Here is a 17,369-nt window from a genome sequence, read left to right on the forward strand (position 1 = left end):
CTTACGATGTTTATGACCAATCGGATCCTGACGTACCAGTAGGTACCAGAGGAGATCGCTATGATCGTTACTGTATCCGTATCGAGGAGATGCGACAAAGTGTTCGGATCATTGTGCAATGTCCTAATCAAATGCCTAGTGGCATGATCAAAGCCGATGATCGTAAGCTATGTCCTCCATCACGATGTCGAATGAAACTATCCATGGAATCGTGCGCCGTGTGAAACGTAGATCATCGCCGTTCTTAACCGAGACTCAGGTTAAGCTCCGTCTCGGAACCGTCGTGGGGTTAGGAGTCAAGCATCCCGAGGTTTGCGCATCTCGTTGGGCGTGGAGAAGCATTGGGAACCCCAATATCTTTCTTCGGAGCAGTTTCTTTTCCCGTCCCCTCGCCCCGGCATAGCGCTTCGCTTCCGGTTCTTCGGATTCTCCCTTCTTCATTGATCTGGGGGAAAGGGAACCGTCTACCAGTTGGGAAGCTAGACATCAAGGTTGTGGCTTGATGAGGATAACTAAGCTGACACGCCGGAGTTGGCTGCTGGCACAACTGGGTGGTGCCTTACCGCACCGCAGGCGCACGCGCGGTAGCGTTCGTGGTGGTGCTTCAGGATTCCAATGTACTGCGTCCAAGATCAGAACGAGCTTGCCGGCGGACCACTGCCGTCCCATTCTTTAGTGAGCTGGAGCGCTGCCATCTTATCCACTGAACTAGCGTCAAGCTATCGCTTCGGGTCGAAGCACTAAAAGATAAGGGAAAGGCGGCGGCATAGGAACCACGGGAACCCAGGAGAGAGAAAGACGATGTACGGGATAGGGGATCCTCGTAGTAGGCTGGACCAAAAGGAAGCCGAGAGAGGGCAGTCTTTAGAAGCAAGAGGAACGGTAGAGTGAATGGCCGATAGCCATTCACGTAATACCAGTAATTTGCTGCGATAGCGACGTGGAGCTTCGCTCTTATCTTCTTCCCGTAGGAGTAGCACAAAAAGAGGGATTAGCATTCCCCATGAGAAAGCACTAAGACCTTCCGGCTCCGCGCACTGGTCAAAGGCTGTAGCGACGGGAAAGCGGCCACTAGTGACGAAGTGAACCCCGTAGAGTAAATTACAGGAGTGAATGTTGACATTCACGACTACTTATTATTATTTTGCGTGCCATTTAAATATTCGACTTGTTGCTTAGGTCCGAGTGAGTAAGTACGTTATTATAGTTAGGGGCAGATCTTTCGTAGTTTTGAATAGTTTCGGATTAGTCGTAAATAGCCCCAAAGGAGATAAATAGCCCCAAGAAGATAAATAGCCCCAAGAAGATAAATAGCCCCTTTGGCCCTACCTGTATATAATATAAGTTCTAATCAGCCTGTATATAATATAAGATAAGTACCTCGGCTACGCAGAGGCATATAAATAGCCAAAGGGGCTATTTACGACTAAGTAGACTAACTGTATATAATATAAGATAAGTACCTCTGCTATGCAGAGCATATAAATAGCCTTTGGGGCTATTTACGACTAAGTAGAATAAACCGCCTTACTATAATATAAAGACCTCAGCTATGCCTCTTTGTGAGTCGAAAATAGACCCAAAGGCTATTTATATGCCTCTGCGTGGCAGAGGTACAACTCTTATATTATATACAGTTAGTCTACGCCTTTGGGGCTATTTATCTCCTTAGCCTTTGGGTCTATTTTCGACTAACTTACTTACTTTTATATTGGGCCCCAAAAATCTAGTAAGTTGTAGCAGAGGTACTTATATTATATACAGGCGGATTAGAACTTAATATTATGAATGTAGGGCCTTTGGGGCTATTTATCTCCTCTGCGTAATTTACTAGATTTTTGGGGAGTGAAATTGCATAGCAGAGGAGTGAAATTGCATAGCCCCTTACTATATATTTGGCGATCGGATTAGTCTACAATAGCCCTTGGGGCTATTTATCTCCTCTGCTACGCATAGGAGTGAAATTGCATAATTTACTAGATTTTTGGGGAGTGAAATTGCGTAGCAGAGGAACTTATATTATAGTAAGGCGGCCCTTACTATATATTGGCGTAAATTGCGTAGCAGAGGAGATAAATAGCCCCAAAGGCTATTTACGACTAATCCGATCGACTCTGCTACGCAATTTACGCCAAAGGAGATAAATAGCCCCAAAGGCGTAGACTAATCCGCCTGTATATAATATAAGTTCCTCTGCTACGCAGAGCAGATAAATAGCCTTTGGGGCTATTTACGACTAAGCCTAAAATAAATATAAATTCCGATCGCCAAATATATAGTAAGGGCCGCCATACTATAATATAAGTTCAAATATATAGTAAGGGCCGCCATACTATAATAAATTCCCAATATATGGCCCTAAAAGAATAAATTCCGCCATACATATAAGTTCTATCCGACCGCCAAATATATAGTAAGGGCCGACCGCCCCAATATATGGTAGGGCCGACCGCCCCAATATATGGTAGGGCCGCCATACATATAAGTTCTATCCGCCATACATATAAGTTCTAATCCAAACGCCATTCACGACTGTTGCTAGGGAAGATCAGTAGTAGTTTTGAATAAAGGAGTATAAATTGCTACGCAGAGGAACTTATATTATAGTAAGGCGGCCCTTACTATATATTTGGCGATCGGCCCTTACTATATATTTGGCGGTCGGCCCGGGCCGCCATACATATAAGTTCTATCCGATCGACTATCCGACCGCCAAATATATGGTGGGGCCGCCATACTATAATAAATTCCCGATATATTAGGGCCGCCATACTATAATATAAATTCCCAATACCCAAAAATATAGTAAATTCCCTAAAAGAAATCTAAATTCCGCCATACTATAATAAATTCCCGATATATTAGGGCCGCCATACTATAATATAAGTTCAAATATATAGTAAGGGCCGCCATACATATAAGTTCTATCCGACGACTATCCGACGCCATTCACGACTGTTGCTGCGGAGAGGTCCCTCACAGTCAGGTGCGATGCAATTGCCCCCAAGTATCCCTCTTCCCATTTTTGGGGTTGAGGCGAGAAATGGCTTGATGAACCGTTCCGTTCGCCACGCACCGGCCCCATTCACTTGCAACTCGTAGAGGGTATCCGTAAGGATAGGCCCCACAACTATCAAAGTAACGTGGGGTTGAAACACTATAGTGCCTACCTCCGCTCCGAGCCTCTCGTGCCCGCCCTTTCTGTCAAGTAGGCTACTTTTTCCGGAACGCTGTCCGGCCGTGACCTTATATGTTTATCTTCGATGCTGTCATTTCGAAATGTCCGCTTCAACCGCTCTTTCACCTCCCACTAAGTTGGCTTGACGAGCGCAGATGAGGAAGCGGGAGCAATAAAACCAATAATCTCTTTCTTGTCCTTCTACGGGGCAAAGAGAAGCGCTTTCGCAACTGAGAAAGCGAACGGTCGAGGGTTCGACGACTTAGTCGAGCGTTAGCGAAGCGGAACGAAGCGCAAATATACTAAGGAGTTTATGCTGAGCCTCGGTAGCGAAGCACTTAAGATGAAGCGTGGGTAGCAAGACAACGCAACGCGTTAGCGAAGCCTCATTCTCATAGCGAGGTGCTTCGAGTTAGCGAAGCGCTGTAGTTGCGCCGAAGCCTATGTGCTATAATGCTGAACCAAGGACGCTCCGCCTTATCTATAGAAGCAGTCAACTGAGTTCTGAACGAATGGGATCCTTGGTGAGTAATGGCTCAATCTATAGATAGAAAGCCCTATGATGGGAAACTACCACGTTAGGTTTGGAGAGAGATGGGACCAGTTATAGTTTAGGGGGAGCAGATGCAAGCTTTTTCTTTCCATAGCCGGCCAAATGACTACAGGATCATCGGTCTACTCTACCTCAATTCACCATTTCGAACCTTATACAGAAGGTTTTTCCGTACCAGCTCCTTCTACCTATACCGCTGTTGAAGCACCTAAAGGAGAATTTGGTGTCTTTCTTGTCAGTAATGGAAGCAATCGTCCCTACCGTTGTCAAATAAGAGCACCTGGCTCTGCCCATTCACAAGGACTCGATTCTATGTCCAAACATCACATGCCAGCAGATGTAGTCACCATCATAGGTACTCAAGATATTGTGTCTGGAGAGGTAGATAGATAGGACTAGGTCTTGCTCGATCAGGACTTGATTGCGAGCCAAAAGACCAGAAGAACTAAGGAAAGACCGCATTTAGAACAGAAGCTCATTTACTCCGCAATTTAGACAGCTCGTTGGCTTGACGTTGCGGTTTCGGTTCGATCCACTATCCTTTTTTTAGTAAACCCTTTACTCTATCCAAATCTGTGGTAAGATGAAGAAGAAAAAGACACTTTCCATATTAATATTAGAAGCTTTCATAACCACTCTGATCTTGTTAAGTCCGATTCTTTATCTGAAAATAATGGGTCATACTCTGACCCCGACCTCTTGCCCCCGTCCCTCACCACGAAGTGATTCAGCCTCCAGTGAATGACGTTCTGGTCGCGGTGATTCAGAATATTGTGGGGCGTCTTGAGGTTCTATTGTCGCAGGAAGGGCTCCATGCCGGACCAAAGCAAAGCCGTCACCAATCGGGGAGTGGGATTCCCCGGCCCCCGGAGGAAAGACTCCTCCTTGCCTTGGAGTTCTTGGACTCTCTTGATCAGGAAGAAAGATGGAATTCCTTATAAAAAGTGATAAGGAAGGAAATCAAACGCGTTGTTTGAGAAGGAGAAGAGCCTGACAAAGAATAAGAATCAAAGTCAGGCTCTCCCTGGACTCTATGACGCAGGACTTCTTTCTAAGCCTCACATAATTGGAATTTATCTGACATTCCACGTTTCCGAAACGGATCCTATCAAATATCTCACATTTTCCATGATTCTCTCTATTTTAGGTATTCGGGGAATCCTCCTTAATAGACGAAATATTCCTATTATGTCAATGCCAATTGAATCAATGTTATTAGCTGTCAATTCGAACTTTTTGGTATTTTCCGTTTCTTTGGATGATATGATGGGTCAATCATTTGCTTCATTAGTTCCAACAGTGGCTGCTGCGGAATCCGCTATTGGATCAGCCATTTTCGTTATTACTTTTCGAGGGAGAGGGACTCAAAGTGCTCGCAATACCGTAATTTAGGGCCGAGTGAGAACGACGGGGCGACGTGAGTGAATGGCTATCCGAACAGTCGTTCATGGACTTGCATACCTACGTCGTGAATGGCGTCGGATTAGAACTTATATGTATGGCGGATAGAACTTATATGTATGGCGGCCCTTACTATATATTTGAACTTATATTATAGTATGGCGGCCCTACCATATATTGGGGCGGTCGGATAGTCGGTCGGCCCTAATATATATTGGGAATTTATTATAGTATGGCGGCCCCACCATATATTTGAACTTATATTATAGTATGGCGGCCCTTACTATATATTTGGCGGTCGGATAGAACTTATATGTATGGCGGATAGTCGATCGGATAGTCGTAAATTGCTACGCAATTTACTCCTCTGCTACGCAATTTACGCCAAATATATGGTGGGGCCGATCGCCAAATATATAGTAAGGGCCGCCATACTATAATATAAGTTCAAATATATGGCCTAAAATAAATATAAATTCCGCCTTACTATAATATAAGTTCCTCTGCGTAGCAATTTATACTCCTTCCATGAACATTCAAAACTACGAAAGATCTTACCATGAACGACTGTTGTTAGCGGGCTCGACCAGAAGAGTTCATTCCAAGAGTTCATGGCCATCGGATAGTCGTGAATGGACGATAGCCACGTCGCCCCGTCTACACGTCGCGATGCTCATCGGCCCTTACTATATATTTGGCGTAAATGGAAGGAGTATAAATTGCTACATTTACTATATTTTTGGGGAGTAAAATTGCTACGCAGAGTCGATCGGATTAGTCGTAAATAGCCTTTGGGGCTATTTATCTCCTCTGCTACGCAATTGTAGCAATTTAACTATATTAGGGCCGCCATACTATAATATAAATTCCCAAAGGAGATAAATAGCCCCAAAGGCGTAGACTAATCCGCCTTACTATAATATAAGTACCTCTGCTACGCAGAGCAGATAAATAGCCTTTGGGGCTATTTACGACTAAGCCCTAAAAGAAATCTAAATTCCGCCATACTATAATAAATTCCCGATATATTAGGGCCGCCATACATATAAGTTCTATCCGCCATACATATAAGTTCTATCAGACGGGGCCTTCTCCTTTCTCCCTGATATTGACGGTCGATCCCAGCAAGTCTAACATGGCAAAAAATAGTTATTAAAAACGTAGATACGAAAGACCTAACATATCTCTTCAGCACCAGTCGTGAATGGCGTCGGATTAGTCGGTCGGATAGTCGGTCGGCCCTAATATAGTTAAATTGCTACAATTGCTATGCAATTTCACTCCTCAATTTACTATATTAGGGCCCTGTATATATATTGGGGAACTTATATTATATACAGGCGGATTAGTCGTAAATAGCCTTTGGGGCTATTTATCTCCTCTGCGTAATTTACTATATTTTGGGGAGTTAAATTGCCCCTAATATAGTAAATTGAGGAGTGAAATTGCATAATTTACTATTTTTTGGGGAACTTATATTATATACAGGCGGATTAGTCGTAAATAGCCTTTGGGGCTATTTATCTCCTCTGCGTAATTTACTATATTTTTAGGGGAGATTCGGATTAGTCGTAAATAGCCTTTGGGGCTATTTATCTCCTCTGCATAGCCCCTTACTATATATTTTATTTGGCGATTGGATTAGTCTACGCCTTTGGGGCTATTTATCTCCCCAAAAATCTAGTAAATTACGCAATTTACGCCAAAGGAGATAAATAGCCCCAAGAAGATAAATAGCCCCTTTGGCGTAGACTAACTGTATATAATATAAGATAAGTACCTCTGCTACGCAGAGGCATATAAATAGCCAAAGGGGCTATTTACGACTAAGTAGACTAATCCGCCTGTATATAATATAAGTTCCTCTGCTACGCAGAGCAGATAAATAGCCTTTGGGGCTATTTACGACTAAGCCTAAAATAAATATAAATTCCGATCGCCAAATATATGGCCTAAAATAAATATAAATTCCGCCTGTATATAATATAAGTTAAAATATATAGTAAGGGCCGATCGCCAAATATATAGTAAGGGCCGCCATACTATAATATAAGTTCAAATATATAGTAAGGGCCGCCATACTATAATATAAGTTCAAATATATAGTAAGGGCCGCCTTACTATAATATAAGTTCCTCTGCTATGCAATTTATATTCAAAACGTAGAAAGATCTGCCCCTATTCGGTTAAAGCCTAAGCAACAGGTCGTAAATGGTGTACCATTTACTACTACTCTTCCCTTACGTCTGCAAAATCTCCCTTTAGGTCGATCCCGTCGTTACACTCGGCCCTTTAGGTCGATCCCGTCGTTACACTCGGCCCTTTAGGTCGATCCCGTCGTTCTCACTCGGAATTTATATTTATTTTAGGCCATTCACGACGTAGGTATGCAAGTCCTAAAAGATAAGAGACTGTTGCGGTTGAGAGAGGGATAAGGAGAGAGACGTCTTTTGTTTTGGCTGTCGAATCTATAAATTGCATTCAAGGTTAAACTACACTACATATGAGTGAGAACAAAGTGCTCTTCTCCTTTCTAACTCTTCTTTCTTTTCTTTTTGTTTTTGGACTGGGCCGCCGGGTATCTTACACTACTTCCCGTTCCGTTGCAGAAAGATAGATACGGATAACCTTTCCCAATGAGATGGAGTTCAACGGATATGCAGGATAGAAAGATGCTATTTGCTGCTATTCCATCTATTTGTGCATCAAGTTCGAAGAAGATCTCAATCTATAATGAAGAAATGATAGTAGCTTTTTGTTTTATAGGCTTTGTCATATTCAGTCGGAAGAGTTTAGGTAAGACTTTCAAAGCCACTCTCGACGGGAGAAAAGAGTCTATTCAGGAAGAATTGCAGCAATTTCCCAATCCTAACGAAGTCATTCCTCCAGAATCCAATGAACAAGAACGATTACTTAGGATCAGCTTGCGAATTTGCGGCACCGTAGTAGAATCATTACCAACGGCACGCTGTGCGCCTAAGTGCGAAAAGACAGTGCAAGCTTTGTTATGCCGAAACCTAAATGTAAAGTCAGCAACACTTCTAAATGCCACTTCTTCACGTCGCATCCGTCTTCAGGACGATATAGTCACTGGTTTGAACTTCTCAGTGAGGGAAAGATTTGTCCCCGGATCTACCTTGAAAGCTTCCATCGTAGAACTCATTCGAGAGGGCTTGCTAGTCTTAAGAAAGGTAAGGGTAGGGCCTGAGATTCCTTAAGAGAATAAGGAAGAGGAAGAGAAGATAATGAATGTCTTCATGCTAAAAGAAGAGCGGATCCAATACACAAAACACTCTTTATAAGGAAATGTAGCAAGTACTTGAGCTATTTTGGGATGGATGAATATTCATATAAGAAAGAAGCATTTGTGTACAAGTATGGCGAAATGTATCGGCTCCTTTTCCCTGCCTTTCATAGGAAAGTAGCACATGCATTCTAGATGAATGGAATCCATCCAACTGTACTAATCGACAGGAGAGGAGGGTATCGACAGATAGGCTCGACCATAGGGCCAAGTGTAACGACGGGATCGCAATACCGTAATTTCAGGGCACTGAAAACTGATATTTGGATAGCTCGACCGATAGGGAGAGAGAGAGGAAAGAGTCAATGGTACACCATTGACGACCTGTTGCTGCGAATTATTGTGATAATGACGCGCTCGAGCGTATGCGAGAGGGTATCGACAGATAGCTCGACTGATAAGGGTCTCTTTAGATAGCTCGACCGGCCAAAATAGTAAGTAGATCTTTCTACGTTTTGAATAGATAAATTGCTACGCAGAGGAGTTAAATTGCTACGCAATTTACGCCAAATATATAGTGGGGCCGATCGCCAAATATATAGTAAGGGCCGATGCAATTTAACTATATTAGGGCCGCCATACTATAATAAATTCCCAAAGGAGATAAATAGCCCCAAAGGCGTAGACTAATCCGCCTGTATATAATATAAGTTCCTCTGCTACGCAGAGCAGATAAATAGCCTTTGGGGCTATTTACGACTAAGCCCTAAAAGAAATTAAATTCCGCCATACTATAATAAATTCCCGATATATTAGGGCCGCCATACTATAATAAATTCCCAAAGGAGATAAATAGCCCCAAAGGCGTAGACTAATCCGCCTGTATATAATATAAGTTCCTCTGCTACCCCTGTATATATATTGGGCAGATAAATAGCCAAAGGGGCTATTTACGACTAAGCCCTAAAAGAAATTAAATTCCGCCAAAGGAGATAAATAGCCCCAAAGGCCCTACATTCATAATATTAAGTTCTAATCCGCCTGTATATAATATAAGTACCTCTGCTACAACTTACTAGATTTTTGGGGCCTAATATAAAAGTAAGCCAATAGCCTTTGGGGCTATTTACGACTAATCTTCTATAATAAATTCCCGATATATCCCTAAAAAGAAAGTCAACATATAGTTAAGTTCTGTATATAATATAAGTTCCCAATACCCAAAAATATAGTCAATTCCCTAAAATCAATCTAAATATATAGTTAAGTTCTGTATATAATATAAGTTCCCGATATATCCCTAAAAGAAAGTCAACATATAGTTAAGTTCTGTATATAATATAAGTTCAATATATATACAGGGCCGACGACTAATCCGACGCCATTCACGACTGGGATCTCCCGTCAATATTAGGGCACTGAACTTCTTATTTGGATAGGCTCGAGCGTATGCGAGAGGGAGCCCCTAATATTAACTATAAAACGAGCCTAAAAGAAATATAAAGAAATTATAGTAAGGGAGATAAATAGCCCCAAGAAGATAAATAGCCCCTTTGGCGTAGACTAACTGTATATAATATAAGATAAGTACCTCTGCTATGCCTCTTTGAGTCGAAAATAGACCCAAAGGCTATTTATCTTCTCTGCATAGCAGAGGTATTTCTATTTTAGTAAGATGGTTTATTCTACGCCTTTGGGGCTATTTATCTCCTTAGCCAAAGGGGCTATTTACGACTAAGTAGACTAATCCGCCTTACTATAATATAAGTACCTCTGCTACCCCCTTACTATATATTGGGCAGAGAAATAGCCTTTGGGGCTATTTACGACTAATCCGCGGGAGATAAATAGCCCCAAAGGCCCTGCATTCATAATATAAGTTCTAATCCGCCTGTATATAATATAAGTACCTCTGCTACAATTTACTAGATTTTTGGGGCCTAATATAAAAGTCAATTATAGCCAAAGGGGCTATTTACGACTAAAGGAGAGAAATAGCCCCAAAGGCCCTACATTCATAATATTAAGTTCTAATCCGCCTGTATATAATATAAGTTCCTCTGCTATGCAGAGTAGATAAATAGCCTTTGGGGCTATTTACGAAAGGAGATAAATAGCCCCTTTGGCGTAGACTAACTGTATATAATATAAGATAAGTACCTCTGCTACAACTTACTATATTTTTGGGGCCCAATATAAAAGTAAGTTAATAGCCAAAGTATTTACGACTAAAGGAGATAAATAGCCCCAAAGGCCCTACTTACTATAATTAAGTTCTAATCCGCCTGTATATAATATAAGTTCCTCTGCTATGCAGAGTAGAGAAATAGCCTTTGGGGCTATTTACGACTAAAGGAGAGAAATTGCCCCAAAGGCCCCCCATAATATTAAGTTAAGTTCTAACTGTATATAATATAAGATAAGTACCTCTGCTACGCCTCTTTGAGTCGAAAATAGACCCTTTGGCTAAGGAGATAAATAGCCCCAAGAAGATAAATAGCCCCAAGAAGATAAATAGCCCCTTTGGCCCTACCTGTATATAATATAAGTTCTAATCAGCCTGTATATAATATAAGATAAGTACCTCTGCTACGCAGAGGCATATAAATAGCCAAAGGGGCTATTTACGACTAAGTAGACTAACTGTATATAATATAAGAGTTGTACCTCGGCTACGCAGAGGCATATAAATAGCCAAAGGGGCTATTTACGACTAAGTAGACTAACTGTATATAATATAAGAGTTGTACCTCTGCCACAACTTACTATATTTTTGGGGCATATAAATAGCCTTTGGGTCTATTTTCGACTCACAAAGAGGCATAGCAGAGGTCTTTCTATTTTAGTAAGATGGTTTATTCTACTTAGTCTACAATAGCCCCTTTGGCTAAGGAGATAAATAGCCCCAAGAAGTAAATAGCACCAAAGGCCCCCCATAACATTAAGTTAAGTTCTAATCTGCCTGTATATAATATAAAGACCTCAGCTATGCTGAGTAGAAGAAATAGCCTTTGGGGCTATTTACGACTAAGTAGACTAATCCTACTAAATATAAGATAAGTACCTCTGCCACAACTTACTATATTTTTGGGGCATATAAATAGCCTTTGGGTCTATTTTCGACTCAAAGAGGCATAGCAGAGGTACAACTCTTATATTATATACAGTTAGAACTTAACTTAATATTATGGTAAATTCGGATTAGTCGTAAATAGCCCCAAAGGCTATTTTTCTACTCAGCATAGCTGAGGTCTTTATATTATAGTAAGACGGATTAGTTTACGCCTTTGGGGCTATTTATCTCCTTGGGGCTATTTATCTTCTTGGGGCTATTTATCTCCTTGAGGCATATAAATAGCCTTTGGGGCTATTTACGACTAAGCCTAAAATCAATATAAAGGAGATATTCACCTAAAATCAATATAAAGAAATTTCCGAATTTACCTAAAATAAATAGAAAGGAGATATTTACCTAAAATAAATATAAATAAATTTTGGTCATGAACCTTTTGATTTTAGATTATTACGGAAAAAAAAAGAGTTGGCACCTGAGAGAACTCAGTACGGGGAATGGTTATTCGGTGGTTATGTATGGGATGCCCGGGCATTGATTGAGAAGGACGCTGCTTTCTGAGGCGCATCAGTTCTATTAGCCACTGCTCTCATAAGAGACAGAGACTCGGCGGCTGAATCCCTTTCGCGAAAGAGTTCGGTTACCAGCGCTTCCCTTATATCTCCGATCGAGCAGCAGATCAATCTTTCGTTCCTTCCCTCTTGTGTGTGAGCTTGACCGGTGCTCTTCACCATCTGTCTTGAAGTCAGGGTTACCTCCTTCTGTGGTTTCACCCTGTGTAATAGCTTCAAAGTTAGATAGTTTACGAAGTCCCCTCATCAGACAGGTCCGCTTCCTAAGCCTTTTGTAGCGCGTGCCCCAAGGTACGCTCGGTTCCGGTAGAGCCTGGAGCGACCTGAGGATAGGGGTCACTTTTCCCAAGGAAGTGTGGGAATTTGGAGCGAATCGAGCTTGGTTTGGTCGCCCTAAGCCGAAGCTTCTTATTTATTGATCTTGCCCAGCGTTAGGGAGGGGTTTCCCCTTCTCCTCATCAAAAACTACTTCTATATAGGTTTTCACCCTTCCTTTCGTGCAACCTGATCTAAATTTCGTCGTAAATAAGGAGACCTTCGCGTTGCATGTCAACGCCCGTACGGGAGCGGATTGCCGATGGATGGAGGCGGCTGCATCTAAGAGTTGAGTTCCAGGAGACTGAACAAGATGGCCTGAAGCAGGATAGACTCATTGAGGGAGTGAGCTCCCGTGCTCCTAATGTAGAGCTAGAACTACTGCTACCGTGGAATCCGCGATCAGAGTACCTCGCCTTCCAAAAAAAGCGGCTGCTAATTATAGCACTAATGCTAATGGGGACCATCGATCAAGATGGACTTCGGAGACTGCAATCGAATTGATAAAAAAAATAGAAAGAAAATATAGGGCCAACTCTTCTAGTTGTGACCCTTATTACGCTACTCAACCAGCTGATAAAAGGTCGAATCCAGCAGGGCTGCAGGCACGAAATGACGATCAAATCCGTTAATTAAAGGAAGCCTAATCAAATCAAAGCAGGCAAACAAGAAGATCTGACTGAGTTGATGATGGACCGGATCTCGAAGAGAGGCTTTCATAAAGATGTATTAGAAACGGAGGGTCGAGAGAGGCGCTGAAAGCGATCCACCCAACCCAGACCCAGCTAAGCTAATAAATGCTGCATAAGAGAGTGGGAGGCCGGCCCCTGCCCATCTGGAGGTGCACACCCATTTAGGAACATATGCAAAGGGGTAAAGAGAGAAGTCAATGGAGAACTACCAAATCCAATTACTTTTCTTTCTTTGTACCATTCTGTCATCGATCACTGCTGGGTCGGTTGGTGAGTAACCCCCAAAGCATCGAGAAAGGTCAAGCATATATGTTTTCAAAAATGATCAGCGCTTTCATTTATGCTATGCCCTGCGTCGTCTTCCTGTGTGTTTATTGAGCTTTCTTCACTTCAGCGCCATGCGCTTTGCTTCGCTTTATAGAAGAGAGAGACCCTTTGAGAGTGAAAAGCAAAAGGGCAAGCAATAGAAAGGATAGTCCCTCGCGCGTTCGCGCGAACTACAACTACTATAAAATAAAATGGTGAGATCATTAGTGAAAGAAGGACCAACGACGATCCTATCCTAAAAGAGAAGGAGGAGTCAGTTTTCTTTGAAGATCGAGGAAGAAATCGGACAATTATGCCATTCTACAGAAGTATTCTACAGAAGAAAAGCCTGTTACGAGTAAGTGGAGAAGAAAGATCTACAGAGATTCTTATCTCATTCCATTCCAGTGGCTCAACCAGTAACCAATGGCGAAAACTCAAAAATCCATGGCGGTAGAACCCTATTTCGCCCAAGTTGTTTCGGAACCGGAAAAAAAGAAGCGCGCACAGCTTGCTCATAGTGCAGGTCCCACTTGTATATTGTATTTGGCCGAAGAAGCATCAGACAGGTTGGAGTTCTTACCTTCTTGGGACTCCATGGACCAAGATCTTCTTTTATTATATGGTCAATACCGATCCACTTTAGCAGATCATATGGATGTAGAAAAAGCTTCACATTTTGATGAATTGGAAACATCTCTTTTCCATTTCTATTTACCCAGTTCATACCTTTCTTTCGTGTGTTCCCGGGAGGAATTCGATCTCTTCAATCTCGGAATACCACCTAAATAACTGCGGCCAGAGAGTCAAATAGGTCGGGAAGAAAGAGTCTGAGGTCGGGTTGGACGACATACATCTTGGTTGGTCCCACCATCACTAGAGATTGGACATATATAGTTTCTTTCTTCTAAAAGATTCAACTAACTATTTTCTAATAAAGAAATTTTAAAATAGCTGCAAGACCAAAAGAGGGTGAAAAAAACCGAAAGCCCTTCTTTTTTTTTTAAGTTCCTCCCAGATACATGGCTTACATACCCGGCTCAACATTCTTGGAAAACAATCGAATCGAGGGTCCGGAGGAGAATTGGCCATTCAATCTTGTGAACTAATCGAGCAATATAAAAGTAAATTAATTGGAAAAAGAGATACGAAGGGAGAGGAATAACCAATCGATGAAAGAACATGAAACCATTCTGTTTCAATAGAGGTACGAGAAAGGGTTGGGGGCAATGAAGTAGGTGAAGTGGTTGGATTTTGCGAGCTGTTCCAACTGGATGTGATTCCAAGAGCCGAACGAGAATGAATACCACACAGAAGAGTCAAGACCAGGCTCCCTAATGGAATGTTTAACCGATCCATTCCGGATCGACCGAATTGGTACGGAAGTTGTAACATGGGAAAACCACGGAAAACACGACTTATTTGAATAACCCGGTGACCCACCAATTGTAGAAGTATGATTTTTTTGAAAGCAATAAGCACTTAAATAATACAATTCAAGTGTACCATCTTCTTTCTCATTTCGAGGAAAAGGTGCGGAAGGAAAAGGAAACAACGGAGGGATCCGAATCGGACCTAAATGGGAATGACATGAAAAGTGTTTTTCCTAGCATTAAGGGCGTTACGACGATATACGAGAGGAATAGAGAAAAACTCGTGATTGGTGTAGAGGAGAGGATCTGTTTATGATATAGTTCAAGAAAGAGTCGTCTCATTTCCCGTTCTTTCTAATTCATTCACTTCAAGACTGGTTCTGAACGCCGCATCATCTTCAACCAACCTCCCCAAATATATAGTAAGGGCCGCCATATACTCGGTGCGACCACTAAAGAATTGCTTATACACTAAAAAGCTGCTTATATACGCTTACTAAAAGACTGACTTTCATTCATTATCATTAGGCCAGCGTTAAACTAAGAAAGAGAGATGTGCCTAAGGCGGCATGTAAGCAAACTGTGCACGCTAAGAGAAGAGGAGAGATGCTCGCAATTACTACCACAAGAAAGCCGCCCCCTATCTTCGAAAGGGGCCCGTCACTTCGTTCGTACCTTCTTGGCTTAGGCTTTCAACTGAAGAACATGGCCTTGCCGCCCCGCCGCTAGCAGAAGCTAAGCGCTTGAAAAGCGCGCTAAGAAACCTTGCTTCTGTCGGCCTTTCTGTGCAACAGTCCACCAGTAGCGGAAGAGAGGGTTACCGTACATACAAGAGTCTTCCAGTTCTTACGGAAGCTCTTTCTTACCAGTCAAGTAGTACAACAGCTCTATCTTACAGCCCGGCGCGGCGGGTCGCCTTTTGAATTCAGTAGATGGAAGAGACTATTAAATAGATAAGGAGTAGGTGAGTGAATGAGTCCTCACTGACCTGAGCGATTTCGATCACCTAGCAGGCCTTTTATTTGGCCAAATAATCTAATTTCCCTATAGAATTAATAGAATTATAATTGCTCCTTTTTGTCAAATTGTTCCTTTTTGCCAACTGCCAACTATCGACTCCGATTTCTTTTCATTTGTTTTGGGTATTACCAAACCTAGCCTAGCCTTTGTCAATCACACTAAAGCAGAGCACCCAATTATGGAAGAGCCTCCTTAAGGGTGGGTTAGCTTAGTCAATCCGGCCCGAGACGCGTTCGTTGACAAAACCGCCGTAGGAATTCCTACTTTTCAATAGAGCGGAGGCGCACTGAGATCAACGAGAAAGAGGCCCTACTCACTACAAACGAATACACCACAAGATCGAACTGCACTCATGCCTCCACCGCATCAAGTTGACCGCCCTCCCTACGTAGTGATTCTATCAATCATGTACGTAGGTAGGACCCTCCATTCTGATTGGTATATCATGAAAAAAGAAAGCCATTTGCACCAGGCGCACTGCGCTTTCCCTTGCCCAGATCTTTGCCTTTCTAAGTCAAGTAATGGTGACCCGCCGAAGCCTGGAGCTTCGTAACATGTTGACGAAGACCTCCGAACTGAGGGTTCGGTCAGTAGAAGGGACGACTTTGTCTCCCCGGAAGAAGAATAGCCCCGCTCTCTAGCCGCCCCACACTAGTAAACTCCCCTTGATCATATAACTGGGGGGGAACGTGTCACATTAGAGGTGAACGATCAGAGGTGTCCTCTAATCACCACGATGAGACTGGTCCCTCTTTTAGTAGACTCAGCTATGAATATTCATGAAGAAATGAATGCCGGGCTCTTTCTTTCACTGCTAACCCCAAGAAGTTTCTTAATGCTGATACTTTATCTTTCGTCGAGCCCCGTGTGGTCCTCCTTTGAGTGTGGATTCAATTGGATGAATCTGTCAAGTCAAGGAAAACGTAGGTAGCAGCAAGGATGGTGCATCGCCTATTTCTCGTTCTCGCTCGGGAGCCAAAACGAACACGCCTGCTACCTACTGTACTGGACCTTCGACCAGGCATTCTACCTTTGTCGAATCGGAACCAAGCATTGCGCTCGAACAGTTGAGCGGCTGGAAAGAAAGACGACCTCACCTTCTCGTAAATGGTGTCAGTGAGAGCAATTTGAGTATCCCCCGTTGACCTTCTTTTGTAGATAGAAGAATCAATGAGTGGAAACAAGCACCCAACCTAATAAAGGGGCTTGTTGAGTAAGGCCGGCTTTCGAGCCCAAGCCTACGTTTGCTTAGTAAGCTTGAGCGCATCTTTCTCATATCAAGGCTTTCTTTTCATTTTCAATAAGGGGCGCGTTAGCTAGGCCGTTTTCTTGCAGGAGTGCTAACGCGCGCCCTTACGTTTTCTTCGCTTGCTCTGCAGTACGAGCCTCATACAGAGCCGCGCTCCTTTAATATGATGAGAAGAAGGGAAGGGGGGCCACCCTCTTTTCCGCACCAATCCTTATTTCCTACTACATCTTTTTTTGGGTGTATAGCTCAGTTGGTAGAGCATTGGGCTTTTAACCTAATGGTCGCAGGTTCAAGTCCTGCTATACCCAAACCAGCCTTACACTCTACTATGAGTAAGGACTAATTCGTGGCTTCAAAGATGACTCTTTGGCCTTTAGACTCGCTTCCGCGACT

At 42.7% G+C, this 17,369-nt stretch overlaps 1 non-coding gene across 1 annotated transcript; it reads left to right on the top strand.

Moving 5' to 3' along the window:
- The first annotated feature begins 17,211 nt into the window (after positions 1–17,211).
- TRNAK-UUU (transfer RNA lysine (anticodon UUU)) lies at positions 17,212–17,284 on the top strand. Its single transcript has one exon. It is a non-coding gene; the product is annotated as a tRNA-Lys (tRNA).
- The last annotated feature ends 85 nt before the right edge of the window (positions 17,285–17,369 follow it).

Source organism: Curcuma longa, unplaced genomic scaffold (genome assembly GCF_044706935.1).
Source record: "Curcuma longa cultivar G26 ecotype Majalengka, Jawa Barat unplaced genomic scaffold, ITB_CL_G26_1.1 contig_27542, whole genome shotgun sequence".
Classification (NCBI taxonomy): domain Eukaryota; kingdom Viridiplantae; phylum Streptophyta; class Magnoliopsida; order Zingiberales; family Zingiberaceae; genus Curcuma; species Curcuma longa.